We start from the raw sequence: 26152 nt of genomic DNA, 5'->3' as shown, positions 1-26152 counted from the left end.
CTAAGTTCCTGACCATCCCTGTCCTTCTCTACTCTCCTCATAGGAACAGGGAACTACTAAATTCTGACCGTCTGGGCTGTATGTGACTCTCACAGTATCATACATCAGCTAACATCAGCTCCATCCAGTAACAACCAGTAATATCAGCTCCCAGACAACTCTCTATGACACCTGCCCAATTCTTCCACAAATTTATAATCATCGACCTGCAGGTCCAAACATATTCTTATCAATAATCATCTGAAACCCTCCAGAATTAAGATCCATAGATTTTTCCCAATTAAACTCCAAACGTCTTGCTGGGTTAATTTCCCAATACCATACCAAGTATGTCTCCCTCCCTGGTCTACATACTGTTTCTGGAAACATCCCTGAACACACCACACAAATAACGCCCCATCCGCTCAATGCTACTCACTGACCGGTAGGTCTGGATCCCAGCACCTCCTCCACATGCCTCATGATAAAAATCGTCAGAGTGGCTTCAGCAAGCTTCCCTGTGAGAATATTACTTCCCCTTCACTGTAACCAATCCCTGTTACACCAGTCCCACTTATCCAGGAAGAGAGCCCAATGATCTGTGTTCCTGATGCCCTCCCTCCTGCACCGAATTGTTAGCCACACATTTAAGTGTATCAACTTACCATATCTTACCTCGCAAGCATGTGACACCAGAAATAATCCTGAAATCACCAGCCAAGAGTTCCTATTTCCTAACTTTCTGTCCTACTCCTTAAATTCTTTTTTGCAGGACCTTGTCTCTCTGTTAGTTCTAATAAGGAACATGACCTCTGGCTGTTCATCCTGCCCCTTCAAAATGGTCCTTACCTTCTCAGAGACATCCTTGGCCATGGTATGATTGGGGTAACGCATCATCCTGCAATCTCACTCATGTACACACATACTCCTGTCTGTGCCCCAGCTATAGTGTTCACTGCATGTGATTCATATCTTTCCATCCCCGTGTACTTTTGTGCTTTCTGTTTGTAATGAACATTGTTTGAAAATTTATTCATTGTATTCTTCTTTGGTTCAGCTCAGGCAATTAACTTATGCATTCGCAAACAAAGGAGACTGCACACGTGTTGAAACCACACAATTTGTTAGAACTCGTACGATTTTGATAGAGAACAAAAAGAAAACTGATGTCTTCAGTATCGCTATACATAATTCGAAACAATACTTATCATCCACTAAACAAGTCGATCTCTGTGAAAGAGTGGAACCACAGCAGATCCGGCAATGTCACACAGCCGGTTTCCTTGCTGCTTTCCTTCCTTCCTCCCTTTCTCCCTCTCCCTCTCCCTCACGGTGTCTCTGTCGCTTTACTATCTCGCTCCCTCTCTCATTCTATTCTCTCTGTCTCTCCACACGCCCATTCCCTCGCGCTTACTCTCGCGACATCTTCCTCGTGTCCTCTCCCTCGCGCGCTCTCCCTCACGTGCTCTCCCGCGCGCCCTTTCCTCGCGATGTCTCACTCGCTCTCTCCTTCGCGCCCTCAGCCCTCGCGCTCACTTTCTCTGTCTCTCCATCTCTCACAGAGAGACAAGTGAACGGATCGGTTCTCTGTCTTCAATTGTAAAACAGGAGCATTCTCCTACAGGAAGATAGTTCAAGTTGGCAGTGAGAGGGAGAACCTACAGGTAGAGATGGAGGAGAAAAGGAAGGTGAAGGAAAGGACGGGTTTTGACGGGAGCAGGAGTGGTTGATAGAGACAAAAGTAAACCCCAAGATCAGGCAGTTTTGTCAGAACCGGGAAGCAGGAAAAACAGGTTCTCCTCAAGCTCCAATTTAACAGGGCGAGAGATGAGGCGAAAAAGGGATTTCTCTGGGATGGTGAGGTCAGTGATGCCGTCGGGCTCAGCTGTAAACAGTTGTTTTGTAACTCTAAAGCAACACACACAAAATGGAAAAGATTAAACAGTTGACAGGATTCTGATGAACGGCCTCGGCAGGAAAAGTCGACAATTTACTCTTTCCACAAATGCTGCCTGGCCTGCTGAGTTCCTTCAGCATCTTGTGTGAGGAAAATAGTAAACAGTCGACGTTTCGGGTCAAGTCCCTTCATGAGGATGTGATTTTGTGTGAGTTGTTTTGTATTTCGAGCGAATGCAGATTTTCTCGTGTTTGTTTTGTTACTCTGTTCATCACATTGTTTCCATCTACCCACAAGTGGGGGATAGAATAGGGAGCATGAAGGCAGCTGAATTTTAAAACTTTGCAGCGTTTATTTCTAACGTTTCATGAGTTTCAAAATCCGATTCAGAGGGTATTTCACCGCATTCTTCAGTTCCTCTCGGAATTTGCTCTGAGTCAGGGCGTAAATACACGTGTTAGTGCAGGAACTGAGAATCTGCAGCAATCCCGATGTGTGGTCTGTTATGTAAAGGGGATCCGTGACAGAATAAACAAAACTCATTGAAATCCGTTGATAGATAGAAAATACCACCTGTGTTCCCCACAACAATATGAAACTACCGGTTATGCTGAAGAGCAAAACGATGGATTTGCGTCGGTTCTCCATCTCCCGGTCCTTGTCATTCTCTCCCGTCTTTTGTCCCCGGAGCCCCCTGCGGGCTCGACTGGCCGCTAGAATCCGCCTGACAGTCAGAATATTGAACAGCAACGTCAGAAAGAATGGGACACAAGGGACTAAAATGCGGTGAAACACCTCAAATGCCGACCATGAGGGAGAGTTTTTGTAGCTCGGTGTCAGAACACAATCCCAGGGAACACCGTTAATTATCTCTCCAGGCTCGAATATAAAGCTCCAGGGGACAGTCTCCAAACAGGCCAGCACACTCACTGTCCCGATAACCACAGCCGCCGTTCTCTCGGTGCAATATTTTGTTTTCAGCTTCTCACAGCAAATAGCCACAAAACGATCGACGGTGAAAGCGACAGTCAGCCAGACTGAGGCCGCAGTGCTCGCGAAAATCAACCATTCACCGAGTCTGCACACAGGAGTGATTCGCAGGAATGATCGGGGAAAATAAATCGCAGCAGTCCACCTCAGCAGCGGATCGGAGATAACGACCAGGAGATCGGCAGCTGCCATTCCCACCAGGTAGCGAGTGACACATTTGGAGAGACTGCACTTTCCCCGGGACAGGATCACAATCGCCAACAAGTTCGCTGGAAGAGAGACAGGGAACAGCAAGTTGAGAAAATACTGAGCAGAAGCCGATGCTGCAGCTTGAGGGGATCCTGTAATATTTCCTCTTTATTGTTACATTTAGCGGTGGGAGGGTCGAGAGAGGGCGCAGAGCGGCGGGACAGAGAATGAGTTTACACAGTAAAATAAATTCAATATCATCTGGATACGGATTCCTTACTGATGATCGAAATCTGAAGTGGCAGCGGAAACTAAAACTGGGCAACTACCTCCTCAGAGTCAATACTGGATGGAACATTTTCTACCGGAGCCTTCCGCGTCTCGTCTGGATGAAATGAATAAATCCGGACGCTGATGGCGGGATTCTTCCATCAGACAATCATCAACTTCCATGGCGATCCCTGTCAGCGACAGAACAGCCGAAGGACAGAACAACAACAGGAAATTCTGGAAACACTGATTTAGGTAAAACAAAATATGTGGAAAAACAGTTAAAGTATCTCTCCTCAGAACTGTTCTCAGAGAGACCCCTGACACGAGTGTTAACTGGTTTCTCTTTCCATACAAGCTGCTTGGTGTTTCCAGCATTCCCCGAGTTTGTTCCCTATTCCAACACTTACCACCTCACTGACTTTACAACAGAACATTGACTGATTCCAACAGATACAACGAGTTCTGGCAAATCCTCACAGACAGGCATGACGCCTCCCGTTGATTCCATCACAGGGAAGCAGGGGAGAGGAATTCAACGTCCAGCAGCAAACTCGGTGCCGTAGTCAGATGTCTGTCAGATAGAGATATGATGGAAAACGTTTCACTCTGAAGCACTAGGTCGGCTCTGTTAGTTGACTCTGCAATGAGTTCAGTCTGTTGTCCATCAGCTGTTTACATTCAGTCATACCGCAGACATTTATTTAAAATCGACCATAGATTCGATCTACAACACGAAAGTCCGCACATTCACTAAATTGTTACTACGAATCATTTGTTTGAGTGTTGCTCCTAACTCAGAAATCCGCTCACATACAAATGCAGACGATCAATTGGTATAATCTCCGCGGGCTCTATAAACGCAATATTTGCAAATGCAGTGCAGCTGCTGCAAGACCAAACGCACAGAGACGGAACATCCCATTACTGATCACAAACTGCTGGAAGAACACTGTCTGACAAGCTCAGTTCCACCGATGTTGGCGGATTCGCTAAATTCCTGCAGCGGTTTGTTTCCAGATCCAAATTCCAGCATCTGTCGTCCCGGTGTTTCCACTCCATTCCTGAAAAGTGGAATACCGGGACTGGAATGTGAGAGTTGAAACCGGCGGCAGAATCAATCACAACATTGGAATTAAACTTCAACATCCGCCCACGGCAGCTGACACTGCGGCTTACCGGGAATTCCAAAGGCTGAAATAAAAGGATAGTAAACGTCTTCTATCCGCCAGATGACTGGATACACCATTTCAGTGAGAATCTGTGATTTCTGTTGCTCCTGTGTTCACAGCTCCGGCAGACAGCAGATGCATTCAAAGCGGCCCTGATTTATACAGAGGATCTGTCTCCCGAGATACGATTATACACCTCACTAACTTGCTCAGTTACAGTTGCTTGAACAAACACTTCCATTCAATACCTTTGTCTCTATTGTAAATATTCGGGCGATTGGAGACAAATACATGAAAATTCTTTGGCTTTATCTCAGCAGAGTCTCTGGTGAAAATAGGCCGGTTGATTTAATTACAAAGACTGAGCTTTGTCACGGAGCAGCGACATTTACATATTTCGTCTTTTTGTTGGGTAATTACTGATTTCTGAACGGACACCAGCGACACAGACCGATCTCTACTTCCGTCCCTACAGTTTCCCCATTTTGTAAATGTTCTTTAGTACTTCAGCTTCTTCCTGATCTCTCACTCTCTCAGCCCCCCCCACACACACACACACACAAACACACACAGACAGACACAGACACAGCCACACGTACACACACAGAAACAGTTGTACACTTGTATATCTATGTTATATCAAATGTCCTGTTGTACATACTGGACAGGTATATGGAGGAATTTAAGGTGGGGTGTTGAATGGAAGGCAGGGTTTGAGGGTCGGCACAACATTGTGGGCCGAAGGGCTTGTCCTGTGCTGCACTATTCTACACTTCTATGCTCTATGCTTACTATAAATTGCACATTGCACATTTGGACGGAGACGTAACGTAGAGATATTTACTCCTCATGTAAATGAAGGATGTAAGTTATAAAGTCAATTCAATTCAAAACCCACAACCACAGATTCGAACAAAGATACAATAGTGAGACCACGATTAGGATGGAAACGGTCAAATGAGCACACTGCAAATGTACAATCAGGAGAAAATATGAGATGTTGGAAATCCAAGTCAACGCAAGAAATTCTGCTGAGTTCCTCCAAAATTTTGTGTGTGATATTGCTGAAGTCACAGTCTTTAATGGGTATCTCAAATCTGTCAAATGTCAAAGGAAATTCAGAAGAAATATTTCAATCTGCAAAGGAATGGGCAAACTGGTTAAATAAAAAAGAAAAGTACTCGAAACAGGGAGATGAATAGATGCAGGATGACTGAAAGTGAAGGAGAAAAAAGGCAATCATGAGATAACATGTTAGCTGAGAGAGAGAGAGAGAGAGACAGAGAGAGACAGAGAGAGAGAGAGAGAGAGGGGGGGGGGGGAGACAGAGAGAGAACCAGACAGAGAGAGAGAGACAGGCAGAGAGAGAGAAGGAGGCAGAGAGAGAGAGAGGGAGAGAGAGAGACAGAGAGAGACAGGGAGACAGAGAGAGACAGAGAGGGAGAGAGAGAGACAGAAAGAGGTAGAGAGAGATAGACTGAGAGAGGGAAAGAGAGACAGAGAGGGAGTGAGACAGAGAGAGGGAGAGAGAGTCAGACAGATAGAGAGGGAGAGAGAGACAGAGAGAGGGAGAGAGAGACAGAGTGAGAGAGTCAGAGAGGGAGAGAGACAGAGAGAGCAGGAGGGAGGGAGAGAGACAGAGAGAGAGGGAGAGACAGAGAGAGACAGGGAGAGAGAGGGAGAGACAGACAATTAGGCAGATGTTTCTCCTGTATCTGCCAGTCTCTGCTACAGAGTGAGGGTGTAGGAGTCAATCTCTGCTGGTCAGTTTCAGGTGCCTTGTGTAAATGTCTGCTTGATTCTCCAGCGGTCAGTCTCTGGTATGGTGTGAGAGTGTGTGGTTCATTCTGTACCTGTCAGTCTCTGGTACAGTGTGAGATTGTGGGGTTCATTCTGTACCTGTCAGTCTCTGGTACAGTGTGAGAGTGCGGGGTTCATTCTGTACTTGTCAGTCTCTGGTACAGTGTGAGAGTGTGGGGTTGATTCTATACCTGTCAGTCTCTGGTACAATGTGAGAGTGCGGGGTTCATTCTGTACTTGTCAGTCTCTGGTACAGTGTGAGATTTGCGGTTAACACTGCATCTTTTAATCTCTCATCTAGTGTAACATTACAACATTTCTTTCAGATTTATCTTTGCAGTTGAATTTTTTGATTGTCTATTTTTCATTTTAATCAATACCACAGGGATGATGCCACTGGTTACATTGAACTAATATTCAGGTACTTTGCAGCAGAGCATCTGGAGCAACAAGACCAGACCATTGATTCAAACACTCTTCTGTGATAAATATATAACTTTCCTCGAGTCTCGGTGTGGGACGGTTTGAGTGGTGTGTACTCTGTAGTGACATTTGGGCTGATGGAATTGAGAATGATTTTGACTGTAGATTTGTAACCCATGTGTGCCCAGTGATCAGTAATGAGACCTCTGTTTGATCAGATTGAAACACACATGGGTGATCAGATCGCTGATGACATGAATATTGGTGCAGTTGTGGGTGGTGAGGAAGGTTGTCAAATGGACAGAACTGGATGTAGGTCAGTTGGAATCTTGGCTGGAGAAACGGGGGGCAAAGTTTAATCTGGACAAGTCTGACAAGTTTACGGGTCCAATGTTGGAGGAACGTACACAGTAAATGACAGCACCCTTGGGAGCAGTGATATATCTTGATGTGTCTGTCCATATCATCCTGCAAGTGGTATTGAAAGCAAATGGAGATGTGCGGTAACCTTGTCTTCATCAATCATGGTGTTGTGTACAAACCATAGGATGACATGTTACAGCTGGACAAACCCTTGGTTAGGTCACGTTTCGAGTCGTGTGTGCAGTTCTGTTTGCTACATCACAGAAAGGACATGGGGACTGTGGAAAGGGTGCAGAAGAGATTTCCCAATGTGCTGTCTGGATTAGAAAAGGGAAAGTTGGATAACACCTGGATTGTTTTTTTTTTATTTTATTTATAAACACAGAGCAAAATAAACCCTTCGAACCACACTGCCCAGCAAACCCTGGCAACCCAATTTAACCCTAATCTATTCACAAGGTAGTTTACAATCACGAGTTAACCTTCCCGCTACATCGTTGGACTGTGGGAAGAAAGAGGAGGATCTGAATAAAACTGACGCAATCCACAGGAAGAACATACAGAGACTCTTTAAAGAAGGTGCAGGGGCTGAATTCTGACTCCGATGCCCCGAGCTGTAACAGCGTCCTGCAAATCCTTACATGGTCATGGCGCCCCAGAGTGCAGTCTCACCTGACACCAGTGTCAGCAGAGGTATCGTGGGCCGAATGAGCTTTTCCTAATCCTGTTTGCAGCTATAAGTAGTAGAGAGAACATGACATTTTATTGATGGGGAACAGAATACAAATGTTGGGAGCTTATGCTTCCCTTATAGAAACATTGAAACATAGACAACCTACAGCACAATACAGGACCTTCGGTGCACAATTCTGTGCCACACATGTACTTTAGAAATTACTTAGCGTTACTCAAGCCCTCTAGTTTTCTGAGCTCCCTGAACCTATCCAAAAGTCTCTTAAAAGACATTATTGTAACCTCCCCCAACACCGTCACCGGCAGCCCATTCCATGCACTCACCACTCTCTGCATAAAAATCATACCCCTCACATCTCCTCTGTACCTACTTCCGGGCACCTTAAAACTGTGCCCTCTCGTGCTAGCCATTTCAGCCCTGGCAAACAGCCTCTGACTATTCACATGATCAATGTCTCTCATCATCTTATACACCATATATAGGGTGGGGGAGCCCATTTATACATTATTCAGGGAAGAATCTCAATGTGTTGGAATCAGTTCAGGGAATGTTCACTGGACCAATACTGGTAGTGAGCTGGTTGTCTGATGAGGAAAGTCTGGGCTTGTGTTTTCTGTTCGTACTGTCTCCATGTGCTTATACGACCAGAAGATACAGGAGCAGAAGTAGGCCATTGAGTCTGCTCTGCCATTCAATCATGGACTGATCCAATTCTTCCAGTCATCCCTACACCCCTGCCTTCTCCTCATACCCTTTTATGCCCTAGTTAATCAAGAACCTATCTATCTCTGCTTTAAATGCACCCAAAGACTTGGCCTCCACAGCTGCTCGTGGCACCAGATTCCGCAGCTTTACCACCCTCTGACTAAAGTAATTTCTCTGCATCTCCGGACTTAATGGACAATCCTGAAGTCATGCCTCTTGTCCTGGACCCCACCTACCATGGGAAATAAGTTTTCCATATCTAATCTGTTCAGGCCTTTTAACATTCAGAATGTTTCTATGAGATCCCCATTCATTCTCCTGAGCTCCAAGGAATACAGCCCAAGAGCTGCCAGATGTTCCTCATATGGTAAACCTTTCATTCCTGGAATCATTTTCGTGAATATTTTCTGAACCCTCTCCAATGTCAGTATATTCTTTCTAAAATAAGGAGCCCAGAACTGTGCACAAGACTCCAAGTGTGGACTAACGAGTGCCTTATAGAGCATCAACATCACACCCCTGCTCTAATATTCTATACATCTAGAAATGAGTGCAAAAATTGCATTTGCCTTCTTCACCACTGACTGAATCTGGAGGTTAACCTTTTGGGTATCCTGCACAACGCATCACAAGTCTCTTTGCATCTCTGCATTTTGAATCATCTCCCCATCTAAATAATAGTCTGCCCATTTATTTATTCTACCAAAGCGCATGACCATACACTTTGCAACATTGTATTTCATTTGCCACTTCTTTGTCCATTCCCCTAAACTATCTAAGTGTCTCTGTGGGCTCTCTGTTTCCTCAACACTACACACTTCTCCACCTATCTTTGTAGCATCGGCAAATGTTGGCACAAATACATTAATCCCACAGTCCAAATAATTGACATACCTCATAAAAAGCAGCGGTCCCAACATCGACCCCTGTGAACTCCACTGGTAACCGGCAGCCAGCCAGAAAACAATCCCTTTACTCCCACTCTCTGTTTTATGCTGATAAGCCGGTGCTCCACCCATTGGCAACTAGAACCAGGGACCAGTATTTCATGATTTGAGCAAAAGATCAGAGGATTCTTTTCTGAATCTTAATGCACCCTCAGACATTGGAATTGATTAACTAACAGGTTTTTTGGATCATATCCTTGTATGCTTTTAAGGGAAAGAGAGGGGGATAGTTTATAAGGAGGGGGTGAAATGTTCCTGTGGGCAGACAGGAACATGGAGTTTAATGTTGAAACAGGACAGCCGTGACCTTATTAAATGACAGAGCAGGTGGGAGTTGCTGAGTGGGGACTCCTGCTCCTCATTTGGATGTGGGAGTGAGCCTGTGGTGTGCTGACCAGGACTGTACACAGAGCTCCAGCCGTGACCCCACTTGTGTCTATACAATTCCACCAGAGCTCCCTCCCCTGCCATTCTGTACCTTCAGCCAACAAAAGCAAGCCTCTCATCCGCCTTTTAAACCCATCGAATGCTCTGTCCTTCTAACCTGAGGAATCATTCCACATGCTCTCCCTCTGACCCTCTATTCTTCTCCAGATTCCACAATGTACCGTCTGTCTCTTGGCCTTGTTTGGGCTCCCCATCTGCATCACCTCACCTCTCAGATTAAATTATACCTGCCTACCTGTCTAGTCCACTGATACCTTCCTGTAGTCCTCAGCTTTCCCCCGCACTCTCACCCACATAGCCAACTACACTGGACAACAAATATTTTGCTTCCTGATTACTTTTAGGTACGTATATCTTATGGATTTGGACTGCTGATATTGAAAATCACTATCCAATGTCCCTATCACACACCATCTCTTTGAAATTTCCTATATTTTTATATTTCAATTCATAATCCAAGTCAGATTATTTGATGCCAAGATTAAGGGAGGCATTTGTGTTGGTCCACAAATCAAGCAGGCCAGCAATAACAGGCAATTCAAAGAACTTCCATTGGGACCAGAGAAAATCGCATGGAATGCATTCAAGGAAGTTGTTGAAAATGTTCCATATGTTCCCAGGGACCAGGGAAATATTGACCAGCTGTGTTTCACTGTAACTGTTGTACTGGAAATGTGTGTCTGGGTCCTGGGCTCAGTGTGGGACTGAATGTCTCTGCTGTCTGAGACTGTGGAACGAATGAGCTGTCAGTGCCTCTGTGCTCAGTAACACACCTTGTGTGTGAGAGATGGAGCCACTGTTCTGTTCATTGAGCCTTGACAAGAGGGAACATTGGCGTACATTGAAGTCTTTCCTGCAGGTAGGAGAAGGAAAGTGAAAGAGATAAAAGGCAGACGCGGTGTGAAGCGACTGGTGCAGCCAGTGCCAGTGTGTGAGGCCACTCACAGGCTGCAGTTCTCAGCTTCTTCTGAGCAGCAGATGGAGGAGCTCCAAACCAAGGAAGAGACAGACAAACCCCACCAGTTCCCGGTATGGATCCGGGAGTGGAACAGAGGGATGGACACAACATTCATTTCCCATGGGATTCACCACTCAGAATACTCACTGTCCAGCAACAACAGACATTGGGAAATGGGCTAATGGGAAACCGTCTTCCCATGGTCAGGGGAGAGGAAGCTGCAATTATAGTCACCAGCAACTTCTTCCCACTCCGCCGCACTCGCCGTGGCCCAATCCCAGCGCAGGAATTAATTCTCACTCCACATTCAAGCTACAGGACCTAGGCCTCTGCAACTGGATCCATGACTTCCTAACCGGAATACCACAATCTGTGCGGATTGGGATAACACTTCCACCTCACTGACAATTAACACTGACACTCCACAGGGCTGTGTCCTTATCTTACTGCTCTACTGTCTCTACACCCAGAACTGTGTGGCTAGGCATAGCTCAAACAGCATTTATAAATTTGCTGATGATACAACCACTGTTTTCAGAATTTCAGATGGTGACAATAAATCATAAATTAGGGTGAACTACCAGTTAGTGGAGTGTTGCTGCAGCAACAATCTTGCACTCAACGTCAGCAAGATCAAAACGCTGATTGTCAACTTCAGGAAAGGTGAGATGAAGGAATACAAACCAATCCTCATCAAGGGATCAGAAGTGGAGAGAGTGGACAATTGCAAGTTCCTGGATGTCAGCATCTCTGAGGATCTAACCCGGATGCAACATATGATGCAGTTATGAAGAAGGCAAGACAGCAACTATATTTCATTAGGAGTTGGAGGAGATTTGGTTTGTCAACTAAAACACTAAATAAACTTTTACAAACGTCCAGTGGAGATCATTCTGACTGGCTGCATCTCCATCTGGTATGGGGGGGGGGGCGCGGCTTCTGAACGAGATCGAAATAAATAGCAAAAACTTGTAAAACTGGTCAACTCTACCATGGGTCCAGGCTCGGTAGTACACAACATCTTCAAGGAGCGGTGCCTCAGGAAGGCACCGATCATCATTGAGGATCACCACCACCCAGGACATGCCCTTTTCACACTGTTACCATCGGGAAGGAGAGAGAGAATGCTGAAGGCACACACTCGGTGATTCAGGAACAGTTTCTTCCCCTCTGACACCCAAATTCTGAATTCTCAATGGGCATTGAACCCAAGAGCACTACCTAACTACTTTTTCTTTTAATTTATGTTTTAATTCATGTTTTAACTACATTCTTTAACTTAAATATTTAATACTTAATGTAACTCAGTTTTTTCTCTATATTTATTTATCGTGGATGTCATTGTACTGCTGCTGTAAAGTTAACAAATGTCACGACATATGCCGGTGATATTCAATCTGATTCTGATTAAGTTGCTAATTGAGTCTGCCTCTTCCTCTCCAGCAACAACCTCCATTGCCCTCACTCCAGAATCGATACCATTCCCTCAGCAACACACAATTCTGGAGGAACTCAGAAATCCAGGCAGCATTTATGTAAAAGAGTACATCTTTGGTATCTTAGGCCAAGATCCTATGTTTATGAGTAAAAATAAAACACATATACTGATTTAGAACAGTCCAAACACCATTCTCCCATTGTTGATAATGCTGTTTGTCCAAGACCTTCCCACATAGGAACTGTTACAACCCCTTTTCCACAGAGCCCCATCATCAGCATAGAAAGCCAAACTGAACTCAGGCCCAAGATCATTAAAAAGTATACTTAACTATCAGATTAAACAATATTAAACAGATAACACTACCCTGGGAAGGGAGGTACGTTTTCTTCCGCAAACTCTGATGACCCCCCTCACTGAAAATAACCCCCCAAAACAAAAAAAAAATGATACCCATTTGCAAAACCAACATGAACACCAAGCTTAATGAGTTTAGTAAAAAGCCTCTCCCTCCATCGCATATCATAAAACTATTTTAATGTTCAAAAGCACTGCAACTACCGATTCTTTCAGTGTAAAAGGATTCCCAGATATCATTCCCAGTAGTACAAGGGAGTCATAGATCTCCCTTTGCAAAACCCACATTGGTAGTGACGAAGTAATTCTCTCTTATCCAAAACAATCATCAGCCTAATTACTATCACTTTCACCATTATTTTACACAGTGAGGAAGTGAGACAACAGGCCTGTAGAAACCGGACAGCATCGGATCCTTCCCAGGTTTTACAACAGGCTTTACCACAGACCTTTTCCAGTCTCCTGGGAGCATTCTTTGCTTCCAGACCTTCTTATAAAACTCAAGCAACTTCTTTTAGACTGCCTCAGGCAGATACTGGAGTACAGTATATGATAGCTTCCCATATCCTGCCCTGGGCTGTAGTTCTTGCCCCATTGATGGCAAATTTCAATTCAGCCAACGTAAATTCATCATCCATGGCAATCTCAAATGCCTCTTGTTTCTCACAAATCTCCCCACTGTCCACCAAGAGACTCTCTCTTCTCTTAAAACACTCATCCCCTATATTGTCTAGACTATGTGTGTTTGCAAACGTGTTTCTCAAACACTTTGCCTTTTCGTTGTCCTCTGCATCAAATTTCCATTCTCCACTAATACTGGAATCTAGTTATAACCTCTGATGCCATTCATCTTCCTCAGCATTCTCCACACCACCATCAGAGGATCATGGGATGGGAGGCCTCGGGAGAAAGAATGGGGGAGAGGGAATCCCAGAGGATAGCAAGGAGTATAGTGAGAGGGACAGAGGGAGAAAAAGGGAGAGAGAAAGATATATATAATAATAATAATCAATAAATAACGGCTGGCGTGGTCCCATGATGTCTTATATCCCTTTTGCCAATCAACTATCCAGCTCTTGGCTCCATCCCTCCCCCTCCTGTTTTCTCCTATAATTTTGGGTCTCTCCCTCCCCTTCCCACTTTCAAATCTCTTACTATCTCTTCTTTCAGTTAGTCCTGACGAACGGTCTCGGCCCGAAACATCGACTGTACCTCTTCCTATAGATGCTGCCTGGCCTTCTGCGTTCACCGGCAATTTATTATGTGGGTAGTATAACTCTGGTCTGTTGGGGATGGCGACATTAATTTACCGGAATAAGACCTGCAGCAGAGTGAGGAATGATCCGACAGAAAGCAGCTCGGGGACTGGTCAAGTCGCATGGAACTATAGAAGATGCCTCACTACTCAGATGCTTTGTTATGTCATTGAGCGATGGTGGTATAGTGGTGAGCATAGCTGCCTTCCAAGCAGTTGACCCGGGTTCAATTCCCGGCCATCGCAGGGTGTACAGTTTTAGACTACATAACATATAAACCTCTGACATAGACACGATCTACGCAGAACTCCATTGACCTAGTAATCGACTCATGCTAATTCAGGCTGTGTGTAAATTGATTCATTAATTATCATTAATTACTTAATTAATTAATTATTCATTAATTACCCCCTCCCCTTTCTAGATCTTTCTGTCTCTGTCTCTGGAGACAGCTTATCCACTGAAGTCTAATATAAGCCTACTGACTCTCACAGCTATCTGGACTATTCCTCTTCTCACCCTGTCTCTCGCAAAAACGCCATCCCCTTCTCATAATTCCTCCGTCTCCGCCGCATCTGCTCTCAGGATGAGGCTTTTCATTCTAGGATGAGGGAAATGTCCTCCTTTTTTAAAGAAAGAGGCTTCCCTTCCTCCACTATCAACTCTGCTCTTAAACACATCTCCCCCATTTCACGTACATCTGCTCTCACTCCATCCTCCCGCCACCCCACTAGGAATAGGGTTCCCCTGGTCCTCACCTACCACCCCACCAGCCTCCGGGTCCAACATATTATTCTCCGTAACTTCCGCCACCTCCAACGGGATCCCACCACTAAGCACATCTTTCCCTCCCCCTCCCCCGCTTTCCGCAGGGATCGCTCCCTACGTGACTCCCTTGTACATTCCACCCCCCCATCCCTCCCCACTGATCTCCCTCCTGGCACTTATCCGTGTAAGCGGAACGAGTGCTACACACGCCCTTACACTTCCTCCCTTACCACCATTCAGGGCCCCAAACAGTCCTTCCAGGTGAGTCGACACTTCACCTGTGAGTCGGCTGGGGTGATATACTGCGTCTGGTGCTCCCGATATGGCCTTTTATATATTAGTGGGACCCGATGCAGACTGGGAGGCGCTTTGCTGAACACCTGCACTCTGTCCGCCAGAGAAAGCAGGATCTCCCAGTGGCCACACATTTTAATTCCATATCCCATTCCCATTCTGACATGTCTATCCATGGCCTCCTCTACTGTAAAGATGAAGCCACACTCAGGTTGGAGGAACAACACCTTATATTCCGTCTGGGTAGCCTCCAACCTGATGGCATGAACATCGACTTCTCTAACTTCCGCTAATGCCCCACCTCCCCCTCGTAGCCCATCTGTTACTTATTTTTTATACACACATTCTTTCTCTCACTCTCCTTTTTCTCCCTTTGCCCCTCTGAATATACCCCTTGCCCATCCTCTGGGTTCCCCAACCCCCTTGTCTTTCTTCCTGGACCTCCTGTCCCATGATCCTCTCGTATCCCTTTTGCCAATCACCTGTCCAGCTCTTGGCTCCATCCCTCCCTCTCCTGTCTTCTCCTATCATTTTGGATCTCCCCCTCCCCCTCCCACTTTCAAATCTCTTACTCACTCTTCCTTCAGTTAGTCCTGACGAAGGGTCTCAGCCTGAAACGTCGACTGTGCCTCTTCCTAGAGATGCTGCCTGGCCTGCTGTGTTCACCAGCAACTTTGATGTGTGTTTCATTAATTATCATTCACTGGCTGTGAATCAGAGTTGGAATTCACATCCGTCAAGAGTTTCTCGTTAAATCCTGTTCTGACTCTATTCCAGATTCTACAAGAATGGACACTTCACAGGAAGGATCGGCAAGATTTGTAAAGTGTTGCCTGATTAAAGTGTTTGAGCTTGTTTGCCTTCATTGGAATATCAGAGACTGAGAGGAAACTTGACCAAATTATCAGAATCAGAATCCTTTATTATCGTCAAGGATGTGGACACATACAGGGAATTTGATGTCGGTTTCCCTGAGCTCTTGCTGCACAGAATCAAAAAGCAAACAAAACAATAGTGCAAATAACCTTGAACTATATACAATGAGGTACTGTGTACCAGAGTATGTACAGGTGGACTTCGTTTATAATAGACTAAAATTCAAGTGTTCATAAGACTGATGGCATATGGAAAGACACTGTTCTTGTACCTACGTGTCCTGGCATACAGTGATCTAAAGCACCTACCAGAAGGAAGGAGTTGGAACAGGTGATGTCCAGGGTGTGATGGGTCCACAGTGATGCTGCTTGCTCGCTTCCTGACTCTATGAGAGACATAGACTGGGCAGATAGTCAGAATTGGATTCCCAGGGTAGGAATTTGAAATTCCAGCGGGAATAAATTTAAGGTAGGAGAGAGTTTAAAGATGTGCGGGTCACGTTTTTAGACAGCGTGGGGTGGGCGCTTTGAACGGGCTGCCAGATTCAGAGACGGAAGGGTGTACGATGTTTTTAGTGTGGAGTGACATTGATCGAGGCACAAAGAGAAAATCTACAGATGATGGAAATCCAAGCAACACAGAAAATGTTAGAGGAACTCAGCAGGCCAGGCAGCATCTGTGGGAAAAAATACAGTCGACGTTTCGGGCCGAGTCCCTTCATCCGGACTGGAGCAAAAACTGATGAGGAATCAGAGTTAGTCGGTGAGGGGAGGAAGAAACACGAGGTGATATTTGAAACCGGTGGGGGTGGGGAGGTGGCTGGTAAATTAAAGACCTGAAACTTTGATTGGTGAAAGAGATACTGGGCTGGAGAACAGGGAAGGAGAGGAGGCCATGAAAGAAAGAGAAGGGGGCGGAACACCAGAGGGAGGTGATGGGCAGGTAACAGATAAGGTCAGAGAGGGAAAAGAGAATGGGGCTTCATGAAGTAGGGGACATTACTGGAAGTTTGAGAAATCAATGTTCATGCCATCAGGTTGGAAGCTACCCAGGCGGAATATAATGTTTTGGTCTTCCACCCTGAGCGTGGCTTCATCGGAACAATACTGGAGGCCATGGGCTGCCATGTCGGAATTGGAATGGGAAGTGGACTTAAAATGGGTGGCCACTGGGAGATCTTGCTTGTTCTGGTGGAGGGAGTGTAGGTGCTCGGCGATGTGGTCTCCCAATCTGTGTCGGGTCTCACCGATATACAGGAGGCTGCACCGGGAGCACTGGATGCAGTCGATGACCCTAAAGGACTCACAGCTGAAGAGTCGCCTTACCTGGAAGGATTGCTTGGGGCCCTGAATAGTACTGAGGGCGGAGGTGTAGGGACAGGTGTAACACTTGTTTCACTTGCAAGGATAAGTGCCAGGACAGAGATCAGTGGGAGGGACGGACACACATGGGAGTTTGGTGGTGGGATCCCGCCGGAGATGGTGGAAATTACAGAGAATTGTGTGCTGGAGGCGGAGGCTGGGGCGAGGGAGGTAGATGAGGACAAGACAAACCCTCTGCCCAGGGGAGGGAGCGAGGATGCGGTGGGGGCAGACGTGAGCAAAATGGAAGAGATTCTGTTGAGAGCAGCTTTCATGGTGGAGGAAGGGAAGCCCCTTTCTTTGAAAAAAGACGATATCCCCTTTGTTCTTGAATGAAACGCTGTATCCTGAGGTCAGATGCGGCAGAGACGGAGGAATTGAGAGAAGGGGCTGGCATTTTTACATGTAACTGGGTGGGAAGCGGTATAGTCCAGGTAACTGTGAGGGTCTGTGTGGTTATAATAGACATCAGTAGACAAGCTGTCTTCAGAGATAGAGACAGAGAGATGGAGAAAACGGAGGGAGCTGTCGGATATGGGACAGGTAAACTTTTGGGCAAGGTGGAAGTTGCAGGCAAAGCTGATGAAGTGGATGAGTTCCACATGGGTGCAGAAAGAGGTAGCAATACCGTCATTTACATAGTGTAGGGAAAGTTAGGGAGCGACACCAGTGTAGGCTTGGAACATAGACTGTTCCACGGAGCCGACACACAGGCAGGCACAGCTGGGACCCATGCCGGTGTCCATGGCTCACCTTGTGTTTAAGGGAAGTGGGAGGACAAGTTCGGCCAGATGGAGGTGAATGGTGGTGAAGGGGAGCTGGTTGGGTCTGGTTTCCCGATGGAAGCGCAGAGATTTGAGACCTTCCTGGTGCGGGGGTGGGTGGTTTGCTGGACGTTTATAGGGATTGGACGTCCACAGTGAAAATAAAATGATGGGGAGCCTATGTTGGATGAAAACAATTAGACGCCAACTGAATGATCCAAAATTTAATCAAGCCCACGACATTAGACCCGGCAAGTCCGTTAATTCCAAAGATGTCGCTCGAGGAAACATGCACTTATGGTCAAAGAGAATGGTGAAGGAGTATGTAACTTACACACTCCTGACAAAAATATACCATGCGCCTTGGGTACTGTACTCTCTCTTTTCCCTTCTTCTATCCGGCTGAAGGTACAAGACAGCACGTAGTACAGGCTCGTGGATAGCTTCAACTCCGCCTTTATGTCTATTGGATGGTGGCCGAGACGATAAGATGGAGCCTTGACCTCACAATCTACCCGTTATGATGCGGCACCTGATTGTTTACCCGCACTGTGCTGTCTCTGTCGCAGTTACATTTCATTCTGCATTCTGTTATTGCTTAACATTGTTCTTTCTCAATACGTTGTGTAATGATTTGATCTCTAGAAATAGTGTGAAAGAGAAGCTTTTAAAAAACATTTTAATTCCCACTGAAGTTAACGCTGCAGTCGCAGGGTCTCCGCACAGCACAGCGTTACCCAGCTGGCAATATAACACTCTGCAAAAACTGCCGGGTCACCAGCGTCCCTGGGTGGGCTCGAACCACCAACTTTTCGGTTAACAGCCGAACGCGCTGACCGATTGCGCCACAGAGACAGACTGGGAAATGGAGACTATGAATGGTCTATTCCGGGGTTGGAAGATGGTGACTGACAATTGATGCTGTGAACCGGCTTTTCACATATCACAATCACAACATTGGAATTAAACTTGAACTTCCACCAACGGCAGCTGACACCGCGGCTTACCCGGAATTCCAAAGGCTGAAATAAAAGGATACTAAACGTCTTCTATCGTCAGATGACTGGATACACCATTTCAGTGACAGTCTGTGATTTCTCTTGTTCCTGAATTCACAGCTCCGTTAGACACTCTGAGCTGATGCATTAACAACGACCTCGATTCAAACAGAGCATCAATCTCCAGCGATACGGTCAAACACTTCACTAATTTTCTTAGTGATGGCACGTGAACAAACACTTCAATTAAACACCATTGTCTCTGATGTAAACATTGGACGATTGAAGACCAATACATCACAATTCTCGGGCATTACTTCAGCAGAGTCTTTGGTGGCAATGAGGCCGGTAGATTTAATGTTAAACGCCAGATTTGTCACGGAAGAGCTACTTTTACAGATTTCATTGTTTATTGTTTGATAATTATTGCACTACAAATGGAGACCAGCGACACTGAACGACCCATATCTCGGGTCCCTGCAGTTTCCGATGTTGAACTGTCCTTCAGTCCTGCAACTCCCTCCTGGTCGCACACACAAAAGTCTGGAAACACAGATACGAAGAAAAATGTAAGAGAGAAAACAAGGTCGGGATAGAAACCGTCAAATAACGACGTTCTTGATGTACAAGCACGAAAAATGTGCAGATGCTGCAAATATAAGGCAATACCCAGACAGTCCGCTGAGTTCTTCCAGCATTTTGTCTGTGATATTGCTGATAAAACAGATTTTATGAGCATCTCAAATCTGACAAAGGTCAAAGGAAATTGTCTTGAGCCGGAGGGCGGTGAGTCTGTGGAATTCTTTGCTGTCGACGGCGATGGAGCCCGAGTCACTCGGTATGTTTAACGCGGAGGGTGGTAGTTACTTGCTCAGTAAGGAAGTCAAAGACTGGGGAGAGAAGGCGTGAGAATGGAGCTGATGAGGATAATAACTCAGCCAAGATGGAATGGGGCAGACTGACTCTGCAGCGCCTGGGTTCAAGTGTACAGAGTTGTTCGCACTTCTGTTGTTTATGTTTTCTCAACGTGGTATTTATTTTTCTGTGCTTAGCAGTCTGCATTTCACAGGTGGTGTAGAAAACTGCAAAAAATACAGCTTGATACAATCATTTGCAGGTTGACTGTGTGGTTAAGAGGGCATACGATGTATTTACCTTCACCAACCGTGGGATTGAGTTCAGGAGCCGACAGGTAATGTTACAGCTATATAGGACCCTGATCAGACCCCACTTGGAGTACTGTGCTCAGTTCTGGTCACCTCAATCCAGGAAGGATTGGAAACCATAGAAAGGATGCAGAGGAGATTTACAGGGATGTTTTCTGGATTGCGGAGCGTGCCTTATGAGAGTAGGTTGAGAGAACTCGGCCTTTTGTCCTCGGAGCGACGGGGGATGAGAGGTGACCTGATGGAGTTGTATAAGATGATGTGAGGCATTGATCCTGTGGATAGTCAGAGGCTTTTTCCCAGCGCTGAAAAGGCTCACAGGAGAGGGCACAGTTTTAAGGTGCTTGGAAGTAGGTACAGATGGGAAGTCAGGAGTAAGTTTTTTTTTACGCAGACTGGTGAGTGCGTGGAACTGGCTGCCGGCGACGGTGGCGGAGGCGGATGCAATAGGGTATTTTAATAGACTCTCGGATAGGTACATGGAGCTCAGAAAAATAAAAGGCCTCTACTCGTTGGAATTTAGAAGAATGAGGGAGGATCTCATTGAAACCTATCGAATATTGAAAAACCTATAAAGAGTGGATGTGGAGAGTATGTCAGCCCAGCTTCTATGACCCTGACGTTGATGTTGAGCCGAATCGCCCTGGAACATAGTGATGAATTCCTTTGAAAAATGTCCTCCTGTTTCCTAGGCTGAGTGTCGCGGCTGTCATGGTCGAGGGATTAGGGCGGTAGACCAGAAGTTCATTAAAGTTTCAGCGAGCTTGTTCCACTGCGGAGGGAATAACCCGTGTCCACGTAATTTCAAATTATTTTATTCTGTCTCCCAAAGAGTTAATTTTGTCGCCGTCTCCTGATAAAACTATAGAATAAAGAAAAGAAAACTATGTATTTTATTGCGCTGTAAAGCTCTTGTTATGAATTCAGGGCGTTCATTGGAAAAAACATGGATTGAGTGACTCTGGTCACTCTAAACATGCGGATGATAATCTGCCGCCAGCATGGACTGACCTGCTTTCCTGTTTAGCCGTACATCTTCAGAATTGGTCCCGACTCCTGATCTTGTGGCTCAGTGAGTTTGCAAAGGAATGGGATTATACCAGAGAGTATCGGCTCTCCTGACCGGACAAACTTTAATGCGCTCTGCCCCATCCCCTCGGTCGCTAAAGATATCTTTCCTCAGGCAGGCAGGATAGCGGGGTTGTTTGGGTCTCCCTTCCTCAGGCGGCGATAGAGACCACAGGAGGAATGAGTCTATTTCGCGTCAATTCAGCTGCAGCTCAGCCGGTGTCCATTGATATTTATGCCGAAGGACAGCCCGGAGGCAAAGAGAGAGAACGCGGTAGAGATACGGTGGAAGATGAACAGAATGTATGACAGCAGGGCCACTGAAACCGGGTTCAGTAAATAATGTGAAACACATTGATTGCTGACATGTCGGGAACGAGGTCTCCGAATGGGTCGGAACACCGACAGCACAGAGATAATATCAGGATGAGGCAGGAGATAGCAAATACGAGAAGAAAAGCAGAGAGAAAGGTGCGAAATAAATCAACAAAGAGCAGTTAGTAAAGGAAATATTTATAAAGGAAGCCCTCCATTGAAGCTTAGAAAACCAGAGGGCAATGGGCAACCCTAGGTAATTTCTAAGGTAAGGACATGTTCGGCACAGCTTTGTGGGCCGAAGGGCCTGTATTGTGCTGTAGGTTTTCCATGTTTCTATGAAATGATGTGACGTCAGCAAAGAATCGACAAATGAAAATGAAGAGAAGAATGAGCAACGTCCACGACGGAGCAGCGCGTCACCACGTTCAGACAACAGCAGAGAGGCGCAGCGGCAGCGTGCTGGGCCCATGGGCGTCCATTCGGCCGATGGATTGACGATTGTTTCCATGGAGAGCTCTGGAGGTGACGGAGGTCATATCAAATTAACCCGGGCCTATCAGGATAGTAGAAAACTGTCCTGACGTGTGTAAACTTAGAGAGCATCTCAGGGAGAACTTCATGCGGATGGTGTTTGGAAACTGGAACCCATGACTGAGTGGCTGGTGAGGCAGGTGCTCCTCACAACATTAGAGAATTGTCTGGGCGACCACCTGAATCATCAAGACATTGAAGTCAACAGCTAGTAAGCGAGCCCTTTTCTGGTGTGATCGGTAGTTGATTGTCAGCACGGACATTGTGAGCCGAAAGGTCTGTTTTAGGGTCGCATGATTCTGTGAATCTATATTACATTTGTGAATCACAATAAAGGGTTTTATTTACTCTGGTAATGGGGGAGGGGGATGAGAGAGATCCCATTGTGTATAAATAGACAGAGTGGGTGGTGAGCAGACTGACCGCACTCAGCGTGAACACATCATCCGACATGTTTTGATGTGTCCTAGTTGGCTGTGGGAATCTGAGTTAGAGTGAGAGCAGGAAGCTGCACGGATCGGTTCACCGGGGAAAATGCGAGGAACAGCACTTCAGTCCTTGATCCACTGGCCAGCCCAGGGTGAATAATAATTTTACACTCACCCGTCGATTTAAATAATTTCGGGAATTCGTACGCGAGTTGTCAGGGTTGGACCACTCGGACGCTAGAAGTGTATGACTGTGGTTCGAGCTGTTTTCTGAATGTGGTCACTGATTCCTCACTCTGGTGCAGTTCCTGTTATATCCGGTTGAGGTCGCCATCCTCCGACAGACCGGAGATACACAACACCCAGTGTTTCAATGAAGTGGGAATGATCGCTTCAGAATTCGATTAGCTACATATCGTTTCCCGCCTGTCGCACTAAAAAAAGCAGAAATATAAATATATAACTGTGATTAAAAATGTTGATTCCAACAACACGGATTTGGGCTCGAATGAGAGCACTTCCCTTCGCTAATCCTTGAACACAACAGGTGACTGAATCGCTGGAGCAAACTGAGACACTGCTGTGGGAGGGACACGAGTGAAAGGCTCCAGTATTACAGCTGAGAAACATCAAGGTAATTCTGTTCACCCTCCTGTCCTCTTAAATGTGCATGACATGAGCTGTTAACAGCAATTGCTCGTTAGTATAGTGGTTAGTATCCCCGCCTGTCACGCGGGAGACGGGGTTCAATTCCCCGGCGGGGAGAGATGAATTTTACTACATTATTCAACGGGAATATTGAATTCAAAAGACAAATAAAAGCAGACAAAGAATTGTGTTTACGTTAATTTGGGCATTGGGAAGGATGGAATTGCTCGGGCTGGTGCTGTGAGCCTTCCGAGAAGAAAGTGATGTTACTGTCAACCCCTTTCCTCAAGTATCCCCTGAGAATCTATGTCTCAGCACCGTTCTTTGTTACTTGTTCGTTGTTACACAGAGTCCATCATTCCGGGCATATTAATCAGGGGCTTCTGTTGTCAACTTTCAATTCCCGCATGGTCCCACCACAGTAGTAAGGTAACTAACTAATATCAGACCAGACGAAGGGTGCCGGTCGGAAACGTCGACTGTTTACTCTTTTCCATCGATTTACTTGGTCTGCTAAGTTCCTTCAGCATTTTGTGTGTGTTGCTTGGATTTCCAGCATCTGCAGATTTCTCTTGTGTGTGACCAATATTAAGTGTCACCCTGGAACACATCGATTGCATCCTCATCTTGTTTTGGTGTGCAAAATGGCTCCAGTCCCCTGCTATGCAAAGGGAAACTCTGCTCTTCAAAGACCTTTCTTCCCTGGGTTGACTGCACACTATCTGTGAACTATCCTTGCCAAGGCGCTACATTAACTTGACTTGCTGTAACATCCACAGTCCCCACTTCCCTTTGCGTCCTGTAAAGGACCACATGAATTGTGGATGCAGCTGAATTGCACAGAAAAGTCGAGACTCCCCAGTGATCCTGTCATCGTCTGTCTGCAGAATAGGATTGCTGAACGATAGGAGGCAGCTGTCCTTCGGGTCCTCTCACCACAGAGTGCTCTCAGTAAGAAACTTAAACAAGTTTCAACACCAGCAGGAACATAAACCCCCTTGCCCACTGTACACTGGAGTTGCACAAACTTCCTGGCAGGGAATGAGGCTAATCAGAAGGGTTCCAAAGGTGATGATAGAGTAGTATGTAACTCCTGCCCAAACTTCTTCACTTTAACAGCTTCTAACGGGATCTGCACGGATAAAATCGACGATGTTTTGCATTATTTCAGTCCAATAATGACACAAGTTCCTCCCCTCTCGGCCAACAGGAAGTTTAATGCTGTTCAGATTTGAAAGGCCATGATGCAGCTTGCTACCACTTTGTTAGAAATGTCTTTCATGACCAGACTTGTATCATGTAGCACTACAGCAGTGTTGTTAGCCGATCACTGCAACACTGGGGTCATACTGATGTTCTCACGATCCCGTCTGGTAGGTCCCCAGAACAGGAACACTACAATCCAGTAACAATCATCAGTCTCCTTCGTGCTTCAATGCTGGCAGGCGTTAATATTTTCTGCTACAGACTCCAAATATCAATAAATATTTGACAGCTTTTGTTCAGGCCAAAGGCTCAATTTAAAGGCAAAGGGGATACCCTTGGCAAACAGCAGTAGGCCTGCCATCCAATACTGTAAGTGCCATTAACAGAGGTTATAGGATCACTGGTGACATGGACATTGCACGTACTGTTACCTAAATCTGTTCTCATTACCTGGTAGGTACAGTAACAGACTTCACCCTCATCCTCATGAAGCAGCTTCAGAGCTGAGGATTTATGCAGTCCATGATGAGAAGTTTATTGCCATCGTTCAAAGCAGTTTCATTGGCAAGTGTGATTTCTCTGGGCAGTGCGGTCCAGTGCTCCCTTCACAGCTCTAATCTTCTCATCACAGTGGTAAACAGAATCAAACTCAGTACAATTGAGGGGTAGAGATTGCACTGTTAACCCACCTTCTGAATGTCTGGGCCCCCTACAGCACACTCAACAACTCCACCGTTTAGTCCCAACATGCATTCATAACTAAGGGTCATGTTGTTTGAGTGGAACAGGAGCTGTGCTGCCTCGCCTGCGACATGAAGTGCACAAACCACATACCCACTAACATTTCTCCCAGTATCGGATCAGGAGAAGAAACTGTGAATGCCAAACCCTGACATGCGGGCTTACATCAGGTGCTATTTTACAATGGGCAGAATTACAATTGTACAGATTCTGCAGTACAGTTTGGGAAAGGATAAATTAAAGTAAGCTTCATAGTCTGTGGTGGTGATGGCGATAGAGGCTGAAACTGACTGTTATCAAAGTTGCCTTGGCGCTGAGGGTATCTTTAAGTTCAGTGGCCAGGCTGTCTCCATCTTTTACCCCTACTGTGTCCACCGCCAACATCCCCATGTTTGTTAAAGTGAATCAAAGAAAAGCAAAACACATACAGTTAGAATAGCTTTTTCTAAACAATGCTATACGCTTTTCAAAACAAAAAATAATACCAGTCACAAGTGGGTGACAAGTCAAAAGCATGTAAAGCAGGTAATGTTGAAAGTAAGAGTGAAACTGTAAACAGAAGTTAATCTCGCAATGATCAAAAACAATGTGGTTACTGTCATTCTTATTAAATATAAAACAGAATACAAATTAAAATAACGTTCAAATTAATAAATAATTAAACAAATTAATCAAAAATTAATTAATAAAATAACGGGCAACTGTCACAATATTTTTATACAACGGTGAACATTAATGAGACGATGGTAGAGCAGTCCAGGGAGTCTCCTCTATTTTAAAAGCCTGATCGTTGAAGGGTAATGACTATTCCTGAACCTGGTACTATCGGACATGAGGGCTCACATAACTTCTTGATGGCAGCATCGAGAAACGAACATCGCCTGGATGATGGGGTCCTTGATGATGATGCTGCTTTCCTTCGGCAATGCTCCATACAGATGTGCTTATAGTGGGGAGGGCTTTACCTATGCTGGACTGGCTGCATCCACAACTTTTTACGGTTCACTTCACTCAGTGGTATTGATGTTTCCACGCAGATCATGATGCAACAAATCGGGATATTCTCCTCTGTACATCTACACAAGTTTGTCAATGTTCGA

The 26152-nt window shown here is 45.7% G+C and overlaps 1 protein-coding gene and 1 non-coding gene across 2 annotated transcripts in view; both read left to right on the top strand.

Annotated features, from left to right (window-relative positions):
• Window positions 1-26152, top strand: part of LOC140189355 (uncharacterized) — a 944498-nt gene that overhangs the window by 280823 nt on the left and 637523 nt on the right. The window lies entirely within an intron of this gene.
• Window positions 14059-14130, top strand: trnag-ucc (transfer RNA glycine (anticodon UCC)). Its single transcript has one exon. It is a non-coding gene; the product is annotated as a tRNA-Gly (tRNA).

This window comes from Mobula birostris, chromosome 28 (genome assembly GCF_030028105.1).
Source record: "Mobula birostris isolate sMobBir1 chromosome 28, sMobBir1.hap1, whole genome shotgun sequence".
NCBI lineage: Eukaryota > Metazoa > Chordata > Chondrichthyes > Myliobatiformes > Myliobatidae > Mobula > Mobula birostris.
This window is presented reverse-complemented; position numbering and strand designations above follow the sequence as displayed.